The sequence below is a fragment of the Euphorbia lathyris genome, chromosome 8 (genome assembly GCF_963576675.1).
Source record: "Euphorbia lathyris chromosome 8, ddEupLath1.1, whole genome shotgun sequence".
NCBI lineage: Eukaryota > Viridiplantae > Streptophyta > Magnoliopsida > Malpighiales > Euphorbiaceae > Euphorbia > Euphorbia lathyris.
The window spans coordinates 83048987-83067921 of NC_088917.1; positions in this window are offsets into that span (position 1 = coordinate 83048987).

An 18935-nucleotide genomic window follows, 5' to 3' on the forward strand; every position below is an offset into this window, starting at 1 on the left:
ATATTTTAAACAACTTTAATAGTTAGAATTAGAATAGATTGAAAATAGAAGGACCAATACTGATATTTGCCAAGTGGAGTCGGTATAAAATCGAATATAAAACAATTAGTACAAAAGTTTGGGAATATAAAATTAATACAGATAGACTCCTAACAGTGTCACGAGTCCTACTGAACCTTCGGTCGAAACGTTAATACCAGTTTAGTGTGACAATTAACGATCCCGATGGTGACAAATAAAAATAAGTCTTATAAACGTATTCGGTATAAGTTTCAGTTTTTAAATTATATATATATTATTTAAGTGATTTTATATACTTTTGATTTTAATTGTTTAAAATATATCGTTTAGAATATTCATATACTTTTTGGTTTCGATTATTTGAAGAATAATTATTTATTATCATGGTATTTTGAAAATTGGGTTAGAAAATGAATTTGACTATTTTATGTGAATTGTTTTTGGATTTGGATTGAGAAAGTTGTTACGGTTGTTATTGTTATTATTTTTGTGATTTGGATTGAAGTCCAAATATGATTTTATGTTGCGATATTTTGAACGATAGATAAAAATGGTTTTGTCCATCTAGGATTGCCCGGGGTAGGGTTGTAAGTTGTAAGACCATACCTAAGGGCGGTATGGTCAGAGTGCACGGTTGGTAGTCCTAACGTTAGGCAAGGCGAGATATGAATGAGATATCTCGATTATTGATATGATTGATGTTATGATAAGCTACACGGGTGGAATTCGAGGATGGACACACACACGCAAATTTTTTATTATGTTTTGATAATGTTTGATGATTTTGAATTATAATGTTTTACGTTTGTTTGATTACGAGTTGATTTGTTAAACCAATTGGTTTGATTACGAAATTGGGTTGATGAAACGTTTATTCGTTCATGAGTTAGTTAGTTTGTTAAAGCGGTTTATTCGATTTGATTCGTTTTGATAAAACGTTGTTCGATTTGATTCATTTTGATAAACGTTGTTCGATTTGTTTCGTTTTGATACAGTGATTTATATATATTAAATTATATAGTAATAAATTGAAATATACAATTAAGTTATTAGCGAATCAATCAACGTGTCAATAAGTTAAAATGAGTTCATAAGTTAAGAGAACTACCTAATTAAGAGAACTACCTAAAATAGGTAGAACTACGTGGCTTTGATTCCCGGTTTAAATATTAAAAGACGTTCGGGATACGTAGGAAGCTTGATAGAATTATCGAGTCCAAGCCAAATAATTAAATAAAATTTTAGGTAGTCCGAATAAATTTTTATCTATTCGAAAATAGATTCGTGTTTCGACCGACAGGCGTTCGTTATCCTATTTTCCGTTCATACTCGATGCCGATTTGGGTCGGGTGTGATATTTTGGTATCAGAGTTCTAGGTTATTTTCTTTGGACCTAGTGTGGATTGTGATTTAAGAATGTGAATTTTTGGGATAGAAAGTCTGAGAGTTATATAGTTCGATAGTGAGTTAAAAAAAATCGTAGTTAAGAAATTGTAACGATCAATTGTACTAAGAAAAAAAAGTCGATATGAATTTCGAGGACGAAATTCTTTTAAGGTGGGTAAAATTGTCACAATCGTGTCCAAAAGTGTCAATGTATCTTTATATCCCGTATAGATTATAATATATATATATTGAGTTTAATTTAATGCTTTAGGTATAAATTAAAAGTTGTGGATTAGTTTAAAAAAAATTATAAATAAAAAGGACTTTAATTGATATTTTCTCAATTTTGTTAAAAGTTTATTTATGGTTTGTCTATTTAAAATTTCATATATATTATGATTAAATATTAATAAATATTTATTTTTTCATAAAAAAAGATAATAATATTATATTATATTATTATATATATAACTTATATCCAATTACTATCCAAATAATGATTAATTTAATTGATTGATAGTTGTTGATTTTCTTGATAAGAATTATATATAAAATAATAATAATAATGATAATAATAATAATTAATAATTAATAATCATAAATATAATTGAAAACATGTTAGTATGACACATCATCAACCACATGTCAAGACCTTAAGTAATTTAAACTACACATGTCAATAATTTAGCTATATAAATATTATGTGTCACTTATTTTAATTCATATATATATATATATATATATATCATTGTATATATACAATTTGAAGGAAGAAAAAAAAAGATAGAAATTCTTATAAAATATAAAAAAGATGAAAACAAAAGGGGGGTTTTAGGGAAAACGTATTTTTAGCTGTCAACGAATCATTAACTTTCGGTGTCCGACGATGGTAGTGACCGACGATGACGTTTTGAACCAGCTGTAATCGGATCACACTGATTAATTTTCGGTGACTGACGACGATACTTCGGTAACTGTATTTTATACCTAAATTAGTTTTAAAATGTTCTAGATATGATTTTGAGTCAGTCTGATTCTAGTACTCGTCAAATATAAAATTTAGACAGTTGTCCATTAGATTTATCCAAGTCGGTATTTTAGCACCGTCACGAGTTTAAAAGTATAGTCAGTCTGAATTAACTACGTTGGTTTAAAATTACTATCTTAGTGACCGAAAATAATTCAATATGAATATTTCGATTATTTTATTTAAAATATTTTAAACAACTTTAATAGTTAGAATTAGAATAGATTGAAAATAGAAGGACCAATACTGATATTTGCCAAGTGGAGTCGGTATAAAATCGAATATAAAACAATTAGTACAAAAGTTTGGGAATATAAAATTAATACAGATAGACTCCTAACAGTGTCACGAGTCCTACTGAACCTTCGGTCGAAACGTTAATACCAGTTTAGTGTGACAATTAACGATCCCGATGGTGACAAATAAAAATAAGTCTTATAAACGTATTCGGTATAAGTTTCAGTTTTTAAATTATATATATATATTATTTAAGTGATTTTATATACTTTTGATTTTAATTGTTTAAAATATATCGTTTAGAATATTCATATACTTTTTGGTTTCGATTATTTGAAGAATAATTATTTATTATCATGGTATTTTGAAAATTGGGTTAGAAAATGAATTTGACTATTTTATGTGAATTGTTTTTGGATTTGGATTGAGAAAGTTGTTACGGTTGTTATTGTTATTATTTTTGTGATTTGGATTGAAGTCCAAATATGATTTTATGTTGCGATATTTTGAACGATAGATAAAAATGGTTTTGTCCATCTAGGATTGCCCGGGGTAGGGTTGTAAGTTGTAAGACCATACCTAAGGGCGGTATGGCCAGAGTGCACGGTTGGTAGTCCTAACGTTAGGCAAGGCGAGATATGAATGAGATATCTCGATTATTGATATGATTGATGTTATGATAAGCTACACGGGTGGAATTCGAGGATGGACACACACACGCAAATTTTGTATTATGTTTTGATAATGTTTGATGATTTTGAATTATAATGTTTTACGTTTGTTTGATTACGAGTTGATTTGTTAAACCAATTGGTTTGATTACGAAATTGGGTTGATGAAACGTTTATTCGTTCATGAGTTAGTTAGTTTGTTAAAGCGGTTTATTCGATTTGATTCGTTTTGATAAAACGTTGTTCGATTTGATTCATTTTGATAAACGTTGTTCGATTTGTTTCGTTTTGATACAGTGATTTATATATATTAAATTATATAGTAATAAATTGAAATATACAATTAAGTTATTAGCGAATCAATCAACGTGTCAATAAGTTAAAATGAGTTCATAAGTTAAGAGAACTACCTAATTAAGAGAACTACCTAAAATAGGTAGAACTACGTGGCTTTGATTCCCGGTTTAAATATTAAAAGACGTTCGGGATACGTAGGAAGCTTGATAGAATTATCGAGTCCAAGCCAAATAATTAAATAAAATTTTAGGTAGTCCGAATAAATTTTTATCTATTCGAAAATAGATTCGTGTTTCAGACCGACAGGCGTTCGTTATCCTATTTTCCGTTCATACTCGATGCCGATTTGGGTCGGGTGTGATATTTTGGTATCAGAGCTCTAGGTTATTTTCTTTGGACCTAGTGTGGATTGTGATTTAAGAATGTGAATTTTTGGGATAGAAAGTCTGAGAGTTATATAGTTCGATAGTGAGTTAAAAAAAATCGTAGTTAAGAAATTGTAACGATCAATTGTACTAAGAAAAAAAAGTCGATATGAATTTCGAGGACGAAATTCTTTTAAGGTGGGTAAAATTGTCACAATCGTATCCAAAAGTGTCAATGTGTCTTTATATCCCGTATAGATTATAATATATATATATTGAGTTTAATTTAATGCTTTAGGTATAAATTAAAAGTTGTGGATTAGTTTAAAAAAAATTATAAATAAAAAGGACTTTAATTGATATTTTCTCAATTTTGTTGAAAGTTTATTTATGGTTTGTCTATTTAAAATTTCATATATATTATGATTAAGTATTAATAAATATTTATTTTTTCATAAAAAAAAGATAATAATATTATATTATATTATTATATATATAACTTATATCCAATTACTATCCAAATAATGATTAATTTAATTGATTGATAGTTGTTGATTTTCTTGATAAGAATTATATATAAAATAATAATAATAATGATAATAATAATAATTAATAATTAATAATCATAAATATAATTGAAAACATGTTAGTATGACACATCATCAACCACATGTCAAGACCTTAAGTAATTTAAACTACACATGTCAATAATTTAGCTATATAAATATTATGTGTCACTTATTTTAATTCATATATATATATATATATATCATTGTATATATACAATTTGAAGGAAGAAAAAAAAGATAGAAATTCTTATAAAATATAAAAAAGATGAAAACAAAAGGGGGGTTTTAGGGAAAACGTATTTTTAGCTGTCAACGAATCATTAACTTTCGGTGTCCGACGATGGTAGTGACCGACGATGACGTTTTGAACCAGCTGTAATCGGATCACACTGATTAATTTTCGGTGACTGACGACGATACTTCGGTAACTGTATTTTATACCTAAATTAGTTTTAAAATGTTCTAGATATGATTTTGAGTCAGTCTGATTCTAGTACTCGTCAAATATAAAATTTAGACAGTTGTCCATTAGATTTATCCAAGTCGGTATTTTAGCACCGTCACGAGTTTAAAAGTATAGTCAGTCTGAATTAACTACGTTGGTTTAAAATTACTATCTTAGTGACCAAAAATAATTCAATATGAATATTTCGATTATTTTATTTAAAATATTTTAAACAACTTTAATAGTTAGAATTAGAATAGATTGAAAATAGAAGGACCAATACTGATATTTGCCAAGTGGAGTCGGTATAAAATCGAATATAAAACAATTAGTACAAAAGTTTGGGAATATAAAATTAATACAGATAGACTCCTAACAGTGTCACGAGTCCTACTGAACCTTCGGTCGAAACGTTAATACCAGTTTAGTGTGACAATTAACGATCCCGATGGTGACAAATAAAAATAAGTCTTATAAACGTATTCGGTATAAGTTTCAGTTTTTAAATTATATATATATTATTTAAGTGATTTTATATACTTTTGATTTTAATTGTTTAAAATATATCGTTTAGAATATTCATATACTTTTTGGTTTCGATTATTTGAAGAATAATTATTTATTATCATGGTATTTTGAAAATTGGGTTAGAAAATGAATTTGACTATTTTATGTGAATTGTTTTTGGATTTGGATTGAGAAAGTTGTTACGGTTGTTATTGTTATTATTTTTGTGATTTGGATTGAAGTCCAAATATGATTTTATGTTGCGATATTTTGAACGATAGATAAAAATGGTTTTGTCCATCTAGGATTGCCCGGGGTAGGGTTGTAAGTTGTAAGACCATACCTAAGGGCGGTATGGCCAGAGTGCACGGTTGGTAGTCCTAACGTTAGGCAAGGCGAGATATGAATGAGATATCTCGATTATTGATATGATTGATGTTATGATAAGCTACACGGGTGGAATTCGAGGATGGACACACACACGCAAATTTTGTATTATGTTTTGATAATGTTTGATGATTTTGAATTATAATGTTTTACGTTTGTTTGATTACGAGTTGATTTGTTAAACCAATTGGTTTGATTACGAAATTGGGTTGATGAAACGTTTATTCGTTCATGAGTTAGTTAGTTTGTTAAAGCGGTTTATTCGATTTGATTCGTTTTGATAAAACGTTGTTCGATTTGATTCATTTTGATAAACGTTGTTCGATTTGTTTCGTTTTGATACAGTGATTTATATATATTAAATTATATAGTAATAAATTGAAATATACAATTAAGTTATTAGCGAATCAATCAACGTGTCAATAAGTTAAAATGAGTTCATAAGTTAAGAGAACTACCTAATTAAGAGAACTACCTAAAATAGGTAGAACTACGTGGCTTTGATTCCCGGTTTAAATATTAAAAGACGTTCGGGATACGTAGGAAGCTTGATAGAATTATCGAGTCCAAGCCAAATAATTAAATAAAATTTTAGGTAGTCCGAATAAATTTTTATCTATTCGAAAATAGATTCGTGTTTCAGACCGACAGGCGTTCGTTATCCTATTTTCCGTTCATACTCGATGCAGATTTGGGTCGGGTGTGATATTTTGGTATCAGAGCTCTAGGTTATTTTCTTTGGACCTAGTGTGGATTGTGATTTAAGAATGTGAATTTTTGGGATAGAAAGTCTGAGAGTTATATAGTTCGATAGTGAGTTAAAAAAAATCGTAGTTAAGAAATTGTAACGATCAATTGTACTAAGAAAAAAAAGTCGATATGAATTTCGAGGACGAAATTCTTTTAAGGTGGGTAAAATTGTCACAATCGTGTCCAAAAGTGTCAATGTGTGTTTATATCCCGTATAGATTATAATATATATATATTGAGTTTAATTTAATGCTTTAGGTATAAATTAAAAGTTGTGGATTAGTTTAAAAAAAATTATAAATAAAAAGGACTTTAATTGATATTTTCTCAATTTTGTTAAAAGTTTATTTATGGTTTGTCTATTTAAAATTTCATATATATTATGATTAAGTATTAATAAATATTTATTTTTTCATAAAAAAAAGATAATAATATTATATTATATTATTATATATATAACTTATATCCAATTACTATCCAAATAATGATTAATTGAATTGATTGATAGTTGTTGATTTTCTTGATAAGAATTATATATAAAATAATAATAATAATGATAATAATAATAATTAATAATTAATAATCATAAATATAATTGAAAACATGTTAGTATGACACATCATCAACCACATGTCAAGACCTTAAGTAATTTAAACTACACATGTCAATAATTTAGCTATATAAATATTATGTGTCACTTATTTTAATTCATATATATATATATATATATATATATATGTCATTGTATATATACAATTTGAAGGAAGAAAAAAAAGATAGAAATTCTTATAAAATATAAAAAAGATGAAAACAAAAGGGGGGTTTTAGGGAAAACGTATTTTTAGCTGTCAACGAATCATTAACTTTCGGTGTCCGACGATGGTAGTGACCGACGATGACGTTTTGAACCAGCTGTAATCGGATCACACTGATTAATTTTCGGTGACTGACGACGATACTTCGGTAACTGTATTTTATACCTAAATTAGTTTTAAAATGTTCTAGATATGATTTTGAGTCAGTCTGATTCTAGTACTCGTCAAATATAAAATTTAGACAGTTGTCCATTAGATTTATCCAAGTCGGTATTTTAGCACCGTCACGAGTTTAAAAGTATAGTCAGTCTGAATTAACTACGTTGGTTTAAAATTACTATCTTAGTAACCGAAAATAATTCAATATGAATATTTCGATTATTTTATTTAAAATATTTTAAACAACTTTAATAGTTAGAATTAGAATAGATTGAAAATAGAAGGACCAATACTGATATTTTCCAAGTGGAGTCGGTATAAAATCGAATATAAAACAATTAGTACAAAAGTTTGGGAATATAAAATTAATACAGATAGACTCCTAACAGTGTCACGAGTCCTACTGAACCTTCGGTCGAAACGTTAATACCAGTTTAGTGTGACAATTAACGATCCCGATGGTGACAAATAAAAATAAGTCTTATAAACGTATTCGGTATAAGTTTCAGTTTTTAAATTATATATATATTATTTAAGTGATTTTATATACTTTTGATTTTAATTGTTTAAAATATATCGTTTAGAATATTCATATACTTTTTGGTTTCGATTATTTGAAGAATAATTATTTATTATCATGGTATTTTGAAAATTGGGTTAGAAAATGAATTTGACTATTTTATGTGAATTGTTTTTGGATTTGGATTGAGAAAGTTGTTACGGTTGTTATTGTTATTATTTTTGTGATTTGGATTGAAGTCCAAATATGATTTTATGTTGCGATATTTTGAACGATAGATAAAAATGGTTTTGTCCATCTAGGATTGCCCGGGGTAGGGTTGTAAGTTGTAAGACCATACCTAAGGGCGGTATGGCCAGAGTGCACGGTTGGTAGTCCTAACGTTAGGCAAGGCGAGATATGAATGAGATATCTCGATTATTGATATGATTGATGTTATGATAAGCTACACGGGTGGAATTCGAGGATGGACACACACACGCAAATTTTGTATTATGTTTTGATAATGTTTGATGATTTTGAATTATAATGTTTTACGTTTGTTTGATTACGAGTTGATTTGTTAAACCAATTGGTTTGATTACGAAATTGGGTTGATGAAACGTTTATTCGTTCATGAGTTAGTTAGTTTGTTAAAGCGGTTTATTCGATTTGATTCGTTTTGATAAAATGTTGTTCGATTTGATTCATTTTGATAAACGTTGTTCGATTTGTTTCGTTTTGATACAGTGATTTATATAAATTAAATTATATAGTAATAAATTGAAATATACAATTAAGTTATTAGCGAATCAATCAACGTGTCAATAAGTTAAAATGAGTTCATAAGTTAAGAGAACTACCTAATTAAGAGAACTACCTAAAATAGGTAGAACTACGTGGCTTTGATTCCCGGTTTAAATATTAAAAGACGTTCGGGATACGTAGGAAGCTTGATAGAATTATCGAGTCCAAGCCAAATAATTAAATAAAATTTTAGGTAGTCCGAATAAATTTTTATCTATTCGAAAATAGATTCGTGTTTTAGACCGACAGACGTTCGTTATCCTATTTTCCGTTCATACTCGATGCCGATTTGGGTCGGGTGTGATATTTTGGTATCAGAGCTCTAGGTTATTTTCTTTGGACCTAGTGTGGATTGTGATTTAAGAATGTGAATTTTTGGGATAGAAAGTCTGAGAGTTATATAGTTCGATAGTGAGTTAAAAAAAATCGTAGTTAAGAAATTGTAACGATCAATTGTACTAAGAAAAAAAAGTCGATATGAATTTCGAGGACGAAATTCTTTTAAGGTGGGTAAAATTGTCACAATCGTGTCCAAAAGTGTCAATGTGTCTTTATATCCCGTATAGATTATAATATATATATATTGAGTTTAATTTAATGCTTTAGGTATAAATTAAAAGTTGTGGATTAGTTTAAAAAAAATTATAAATAAAAAGGACTTTAATTGATATTTTCTCAATTTTGTTAAAAGTTTATTTATGGTTTGTCTATTTAAAATTTCATATATATTATGATTAAGTATTAATAAATATTTATTTTTTCATAAAAAAAAGATAATAATATTATATTATATTATTATATATATAACTTATATCCAATTACTATCCAAATAATGATTAATTTAATTGATTGATAGTTGTTGATTTTCTTGATAAGAATTATATATAAAATAATAATAATAATGATAATAATAATAATTAATAATTAATAATCATAAATATAATTGAAAACATGTTAGTATGACACATCATCAACCACATGTCAAGACCTTAAGTAATTTAAACTACACATGTCAATAATTTAGCTATATAAATATTATGTGTCACTTATTTTAATTCATATATATATATATATATATCATTGTATATATGCAATTTGAAGGAAGAAAAAAAAGATAGAAATTCTTATAAAATATAAAAAAGATGAAAACAAAAGGGGGGTTTTAGGGAAAACGTATTTTTAGCTGTCAACGAATCATTAACTTTCGGTGTCCGACGATGGTAGTGACCGACGATGACGTTTTGAACCAGCTGTAATCGGATCACACTGATTAATTTTCGGTGACTGACGACGATACTTCGGTAACTGTATTTTATACCTAAATTAGTTTTAAAATGTTCTAGATATGATTTTGAGTCAGTCTGATTCTAGTACTCGTCAAATATAAAATTTAGACAGTTGTCCATTAGATTTATCCAAGTCGGTATTTTAGCACCGTCACGAGTTTAAAAGTATAGTCAGTCTGAATTAACTACGTTGGTTTAAAATTACTATCTTAGTGACCGAAAATAATTCAATATGAATATTTCGATTATTTTATTTAAAATATTTTAAACAACTTTAATAGTTAGAATTAGAATAGATTGAAAATAGAAGGACCAATACTGATATTTGCCAAGTGGAGTCGGTATAAAATCGAATATAAAACAATTAGTACAAAAGTTTGGGAATATAAAATTAATACAGATAGACTCCTAACAGTGTCACGAGTCCTACTGAACCTTCGGTCGAAACGTTAATACCAGTTTAGTGTGACAATTAACGATCCCGATGGTGACAAATAAAAATAAGTCTTATAAACGTATTCGGTATAAGTTTCAGTTTTTAAATTATATATATATTATTTAAGTGATTTTATATACTTTTGATTTTAATTGTTTAAAATATATCGTTTAGAATATTCATATACTTTTTGGTTTCGATTATTTGAAGAATAATTATTTATTATCATGGTATTTTGAAAATTGGGTTAGAAAATGAATTTGACTATTTTATGTGAATTGTTTTTGGATTTGGATTGAGAAAGTTGTTACGGTTGTTATTGTTATTATTTTTGTGATTTGGATTGAAGTCCAAATATGATTTTATGTTGCGATATTTTGAACGATAGATAAAAATGGTTTTGTCCATCTAGGATTGCCCGGGGTAGGGTTGTAAGTTGTAAGACCATACCTAAGGGCGGTATGGCCAGAGTGCACGGTTGGTAGTCCTAACGTTAGGCAAGGCGAGATATGAATGAGATATCTCGATTATTGATATGATTGATGTTATGATAAGCTACACGGGTGGAATTCGAGGATGGACACACACACGCAAATTTTGTATTATGTTTTGATAATGTTTGATGATTTTGAATTATAATGTTTTACGTTTGTTTGATTACGAGTTGATTTGTTAAACCAATTGGTTTGATTACGAAATTGGGTTGATGAAACGTTTATTCGTTCATGAGTTAGTTAGTTTGTTAAAGCGGTTTATTCGATTTGATTCGTTTTGATAAAATGTTGTTCGATTTGATTCATTTTGATAAACGTTGTTCGATTTGTTTCGTTTTGATACAGTGATTTATATAAATTAAATTATATAGTAATAAATTGAAATATACAATTAAGTTATTAGCGAATCAATCAACGTGTCAATAAGTTAAAATGAGTTCATAAGTTAAGAGAACTACCTAATTAAGAGAACTACCTAAAATAGGTAGAACTACGTGGCTTTGATTCCCGGTTTAAATATTAAAAGACGTTCGGGATACGTAGGAAGCTTGATAGAATTATCGAGTCCAAGCCAAATAATTAAATAAAATTTTAGGTAGTCCGAATAAATTTTTATCTATTCGAAAATAGATTCGTGTTTTAGACCGACAGACGTTCGTTATCCTATTTTCTGTTCATACTCGATGCCGATTTGGGTCGGGTGTGATATTTTGGTATCAGAGCTCTAGGTTATTTTCTTTGGACCTAGTGTGGATTGTGATTTAAGAATGTGAATTTTTGGGATAGAAAGTCTGAGAGTTATATAGTTCGATAGTGAGTTAAAAAAAATCGTAGTTAAGAAATTGTAACGATCAATTGTACTAAGAAAAAAAAGTCGATATGAATTTCGAGGACGAAATTCTTTTAAGGTGGGTAAAATTGTCACAATCGTGTCCAAAAGTGTCAATGTGTCTTTATATCCCGTATAGATTATAATATATATATATATTGAGTTTAATTTAATGCTTTAGGTATAAATTAAAAGTTGTGGATTAGTTTAAAAAAAATTATAAATAAAAAGGACTTTAATTGATATTTTCTCAATTTTGTTAAAAGTTTATTTATGGTTTGTCTATTTAAAATTTCATATATATTATGATTAAGTATTAATAAATATTTATTTTTTCATAAAAAAAAGATAATAATATTATATTATATTATTATATATATAACTTATATCCAATTACTATCCAAATAATGATTAATTTAATTGATTGATAGTTGTTGATTTTCTTGATAAGAATTATATATAAAATAATAATAATAATGATAATAATAATAATTAATAATTAATAATCATAAATATAATTGAAAACATGTTAGTATGACACATCATCAACCACATGTCAAGACCTTAAGTAATTTAAACTACACATGTCAATAATTTAGCTATATAAATATTATGTGTCACTTATTTTAATTCATATATATATATATATATATATCATTGTATATATACAATTTGAAGGAAGAAAAAAAAGATAGAAATTCTTATAAAATATAAAAAAGATGAAAACAAAAGGGGGGTTTTAGGGAAAACGTATTTTTAGCTGTCAACGAATCATTAACTTTCGGTGTCCGACGATGGTAGTGACCGACGATGACGTTTTGAACCAGCTGTAATCGGATCACACTGATTAATTTTCGGTGACTGACGACGATACTTCGGTAACTGTATTTTATACCTAAATTAGTTTTAAAATGTTCTAGATATGATTTTGAGTCAGTCTGATTCTAGTACTCGTCAAATATAAAATTTAGACAGTTGTCCATTAGATTTATCCAAGTCGGTATTTTAGCACCGTCACGAGTTTAAAAGTATAGTCAGTCTGAATTAACTACGTTGGTTTAAAATTACTATCTTAGTGACCGAAAATAATTCAATATGAATATTTCGATTATTTTATTTAAAATATTTTAAACAACTTTAATAGTTAGAATTAGAATAGATTGAAAATAGAAGGACCAATACTGATATTTGCCAAGTGGAGTCGGTATAAAATCGAATATAAAACAATTAGTACAAAAGTTTGGGAATATAAAATTAATACAGATAGACTCCTAACAGTGTCACGAGTCCTACTGAACCTTCGGTCGAAACGTTAATACCAGTTTAGTGTGACAATTAACGATCCCGATGGTGACAAATAAAAATAAGTCTTATAAACGTATTCGGTATAAGTTTCAGTTTTTAAATTATATATATATTATTTAAGTGATTTTATATACTTTTGATTTTAATTGTTTAAAATATATCGTTTAGAATATTCATATACTTTTTGGTTTCGATTATTTGAAGAATAATTATTTATTATCATGGTATTTTGAAAATTGGGTTAGAAAATGAATTTGACTATTTTATGTGAATTGTTTTTGGATTTGGATTGAGAAAGTTGTTACGGTTGTTATTGTTATTATTTTTGTGATTTGGATTGAAGTCCAAATATGATTTTATGTTGCGATATTTTGAACGATAGATAAAAATGGTTTTGTCCATCTAGGATTGCCCGGGGTAGGGTTGTAAGTTGTAAGACCATACCTAAGGGCGGTATGGCCAGAGTGCACGGTTGGTAGTCCTAACGTTAGGCAAGGCGAGATATGAATGAGATATCTCGATTATTGATATGATTGATGTTATGATAAGCTACACGGGTGGAATTCGAGGATGGACACACACACGCAAATTTTGTATTATGTTTTGATAATGTTTGATGATTTTGAATTATAATGTTTTACGTTTGTTTGATTACGAGTTGATTTGTTAAACCAATTGGTTTGATTACGAAATTGGGTTGATGAAACGTTTATTCGTGCATGAGTTAGTTAGTTTGTTAAAGCGGTTTATTCGATTTGATTCGTTTTGATAAAACGTTGTTCGATTTGATTCATTTTGATAAACGTTGTTCGATTTGTTTCGTTTTGATACAGTGATTTATATATATTAAATTATATAGTAATAAATTGAAATATACAATTAAGTTATTAGCGAATCAATCAACGTGTCAATAAGTTAAAATGAGTTCATAAGTTAAGAGAACTACCTAATTAAGAGAACTACCTAAAATAGGTAGAACTACGTGGCTTTGATTCCCGGTTTAAATATTAAAAGACGTTCGGGATACGTAGGAAGCTTGATAGAATTATCGAGTCCAAGCCAAATAATTAAATAAAATTTTAGGTAGTCCGAATAAATTTTTATCTATTCGAAAATAGATTCGTGTTTCAGACCGACAGACGTTCGTTATCCTATTTTCCGTTCATACTCGATGCCGATTTGGGTCGGGTGTGATATTTTGGTATCAGAGCTCTAGGTTATTTTCTTTGGATCTAGTGTGGATTGTGATTTAAGAATGTGAATTTTTGGGATAGAAAGTCTGAGAGTTATATAGTTCGATAGTGAGTTAAAAAAAATCGTAGTTAAGAAATTGTAACGATCAATTGTACTAAGAAAAAAAAGTCGATATGAATTTCGAGGACGAAATTCTTTTAAGGTGGGTAAAATTGTCACAATCGTGTCCAAAAGTGTCAATGTGTCTTTATATCCCGTATAGATTATAATATATATATATTGAGTTTAATTTAATGCTTTAGGTATAAATTAAAAGTTGTGGATTAGTTTAAAAAAAATTATAAATAAAAAGGACTTTAATTGATATTTTCTCAATTTTGTTAAAAGTTTATTTATGGTTTGTCTATTTAAAATTTCATATATATTATGATTAAGTATTAATAAATATTTATTTTTTCATAAAAAAAAGATAATAATATTATATTATATTATTATATATATAACTTATATCCAATTACTATCCAAATAATGATTAATTTAATTGATTGATAGTTGTTGATTTTCTTGATAAGAATTATATATAAAATAATAATAATAATGATAATAATAATAATTAATAATTAATAATCATAAATATAATTGAAAACATGTTAGTATGACACATCATCAACCACATGTCAAGACCTTAAGTAATTTAAACTACACATGTCAATAATTTAGCTATATAAATATTATGTGTCACTTATTTTAATTCATATATATATATATATATATATCATTGTATATATACAATTTGAAGGAAGAAAAAAAAGATAGAAATTCTTATAAAATATAAAAAAGATGAAAACAAAAGGGGGGTTTTAGGGAAAACGTATTTTTAGCTGTCAACGAATCATTAACTTTCGGTGTCCGACGATGGTAGTGACCGACGATGACGTTTTGAACCAGCTGTAATCGGATCACACTGATTAATTTTCGGTGACTGACGACGATACTTCGGTAACTGTATTTTATACCTAAATTAGTTTTAAAATGTTCTAGATATGATTTTGAGTCAGTCTGATTCTAGTACTCGTCAAATATAAAATTTAGACAGTTGTCCATTAGATTTATCCAAGTCGGTATTTTAGCACCGTCACGAGTTTAAAAGTATAGTCAGTCTGAATTAACTACGTTGGTTTAAAATTACTATCTTAGTGACCGAAAATAATTCAATATGAATATTTCGATTATTTTATTTAAAATATTTTAAACAACTTTAATAGTTAGAATTAGAATAGATTGAAAATAGAAGGACCAATACTGATATTTGCCAAGTGGAGTCGGTATAAAATCGAATATAAAACAATTAGTACAAAAGTTTGGGAATATAAAATTAATACAGATAGACTCCTAACAGTGTCACGAGTCCTACTGAACCTTCGGTCGAAACGTTAATACCAGTTTAGTGTGACAATTAACGATCCCGATGGTGACAAATAAAAATAAGTCTTATAAACGTATTCGGTATAAGTTTCAGTTTTTAAATTATATATATATTATTTAAGTGATTTTATATACTTTTGATTTTAATTGTTTAAAATATATCGTTTAGAATATTCATATACTTTTTGGTTTCGATTATTTGAAGAATAATTATTTATTATCATGGTATTTTGAAAATTGGGTTAGAAAATGAATTTGACTATTTTATGTGAATTGTTTTTGGATTTGGATTGAGAAAGTTGTTACGGTTGTTATTGTTATTATTTTTGTGATTTGGATTGAAGTCCAAATATGATTTTATGTTGCGATATTTTGAACGATAGATAAAAATGGTTTTGTCCATCTAGGATTGCCCGGGGTAGGGTTGTAAGTTGTAAGACCATACCTAAGGGCGGTATGGCCAGAGTGCACGGTTGGTAGTCCTAACGTTAGGTAAGGCGAGATATGAATGAGATATCTCGATTATTGATATGATTGATGTTATGATAAGCTACACGGGTGGAATTCGAGGATGGACACACACACGCAAATTTTGTATTATGTTTTGATAATGTTTGATGATTTTGAATTATAATGTTTTACGTTTGTTTGATTACGAGTTGATTTGTTAAACCAATTGGTTTGATTACGAAATTGGGTTGATGAAACGTTTATTCGTGCATGAGTTAGTTAGTTTGTTAAAGCGGTTTATTCGATTTGATTCGTTTTGATAAAACGTTGTTCGATTTGATTCATTTTGATAAACGTTGTTCGATTTGTTTCGTTTTGATACAGTGATTTATATATATTAAATTATATAGTAATAAATTGAAATATACAATTAAGTTATTAGCGAATCAATCAACGTGTCAATAAGTTAAAATGAGTTCATAAGTTAAGAGAACTACCTAATTAAGAGAACTACCTAAAATAGGTAGAACTACGTGGCTTTGATTCCCGGTTTAAATATTAAAAGACGTTCGGGATACGTAGGAAGCTTGATAGAATTATCGAGTCCAAGCCAAATAATTAAATAAAATTTTAGGTAGTCCGAATAAATTTTTATCTATTCGAAAATAGATTCGTGTTTCAGACCGACAGACGTTCGTTATCCTATTTTCCGTTCATACTCGATGCCGATTTGGGTCGGGTGTGATATTTTGGTATCAGAGCTCTAGGTTATTTTCTTTGGACCTAGTGTGGATTGTGATTTAAGAATGTGAATTTTTGGGATAGAAAGTCTGAGAGTTATATAGTTCGATAGTGAGTTAAAAAAAATCGTAGTTAAGAAATTGTAACGATCAATTGTACTAAGAAAAAAAAGTCGATATGAATTTCGAGGACGAAATTCTTTTAAGGTGGGTAAAATTGTCACAATCGTGTCCAAAAGTGTCAATGTGTCTTTATATCCCGTATAGATTATAATATATATTGAGTTTAATTTAATGCTTTAGGTATAAATTAAAAGTTGTGGATTAGTTTAAAAAAAATTATAAATAAAAAGGACTTTAATTGATATTTTCTCAATTTTGTTAAAAGTTTATTTATGGTTTGTCTATTTAAAATTTCATATATATTATGATTAAGTATTAATAAATATTTATTTTTTCATAAAAAAAAGATAATAATATTATATTATATTATTATATATATAACTTATATCCAATTACTATCCAAATAATGATTAATTTAATTGATTGATAGTTGTTGATTTTCTTGATAAGAATTATATATAAAATAATAATAATAATGATAATAATAATAATTAATAATTAATAATCATAAATATAATTGAAAACATGTTAGTATGACACATCATCAACCACATGTCAAGACCTTAAGTAATTTAAACTACACATGTCAATAATTTAGCTATATAAATATTATGTGTCACTTATTTTAATTCATATATATATATATATATATCATTGTATATATACAATTTGAAGGAAGAAAAAAAAGATAGAAATTCTTATAAAATATAAAAAAGATGAAAACAAAAGGGGGGTTTTAGGGAAAACGTATTTTTAGCTGTCAACGAATCATTAACTTTCGGTGTCCGACGATGGTAGTGACCGACGATGACGTTTTGAACCAGCTGTAATCGGATCACACTGATTAATTTTCGGTGACTGACGACGATACTTCGGTAACTGTATTTTATACCTAAATTAGTTTTAAAATGTTCTAGATATGATTTTGAGTCAGTCTGATTCTAGTACTCGTCAAATATAAAATTTAGACAGTTGTCCATTAGATTTATCCAAGTCGGTATTTTAGCACCGTCACGAGTTTAAAAGTATAGTCAGTCTGAATTAACTACGTTGGTTTAAAATTACTATCTTAGTGACCGAAAATAATTCAATATGAATATTTCGATTATTTTATTTAAAATATTTTAAACAACTTTAATAGTTAGAATTAGAATAGATTGAAAATAGAAGGACCAATACTGATATTTGCCAAGTGGAGTCGGTATAAAATCGAATATAAAACAATTAGTACAAAAGTTTGGGAATATAAAATTAATACAGATAGACTCCTAACAGTGTCACGAGTCCTACTGAACCTTCGGTCGAAACGTTAATACCAGTTTAGTGTGACAATTAACGATCCCGATGGTGACAAATAAAAATAAGTCTTATAAACGTATTCGGTATAAGTTTCAGTTTTTAAATTATATATATATTATTTAAGTGATTTTATATACTTTTGATTTTAATTGTTTAAAATATATCGTTTAGAATATTCATATACTTTTTGGTTTCGATTATTTGAAGAATAATTATTTATTATCATGGTATTTTTAAAATTGGGTTAGAAAATGAATTTGACTATTTTATGTGAATTTTTTTTGGATTTGGATTGAGAAAGTTGTTACGGTTGTTATTGTTATTATTTTTGTGATTTGGATTGAAGTCCAAATATGATTTTATGTTGCGATATTTTGAACGATAGATAAAAATGGTTTTGTCCATCTAGGAT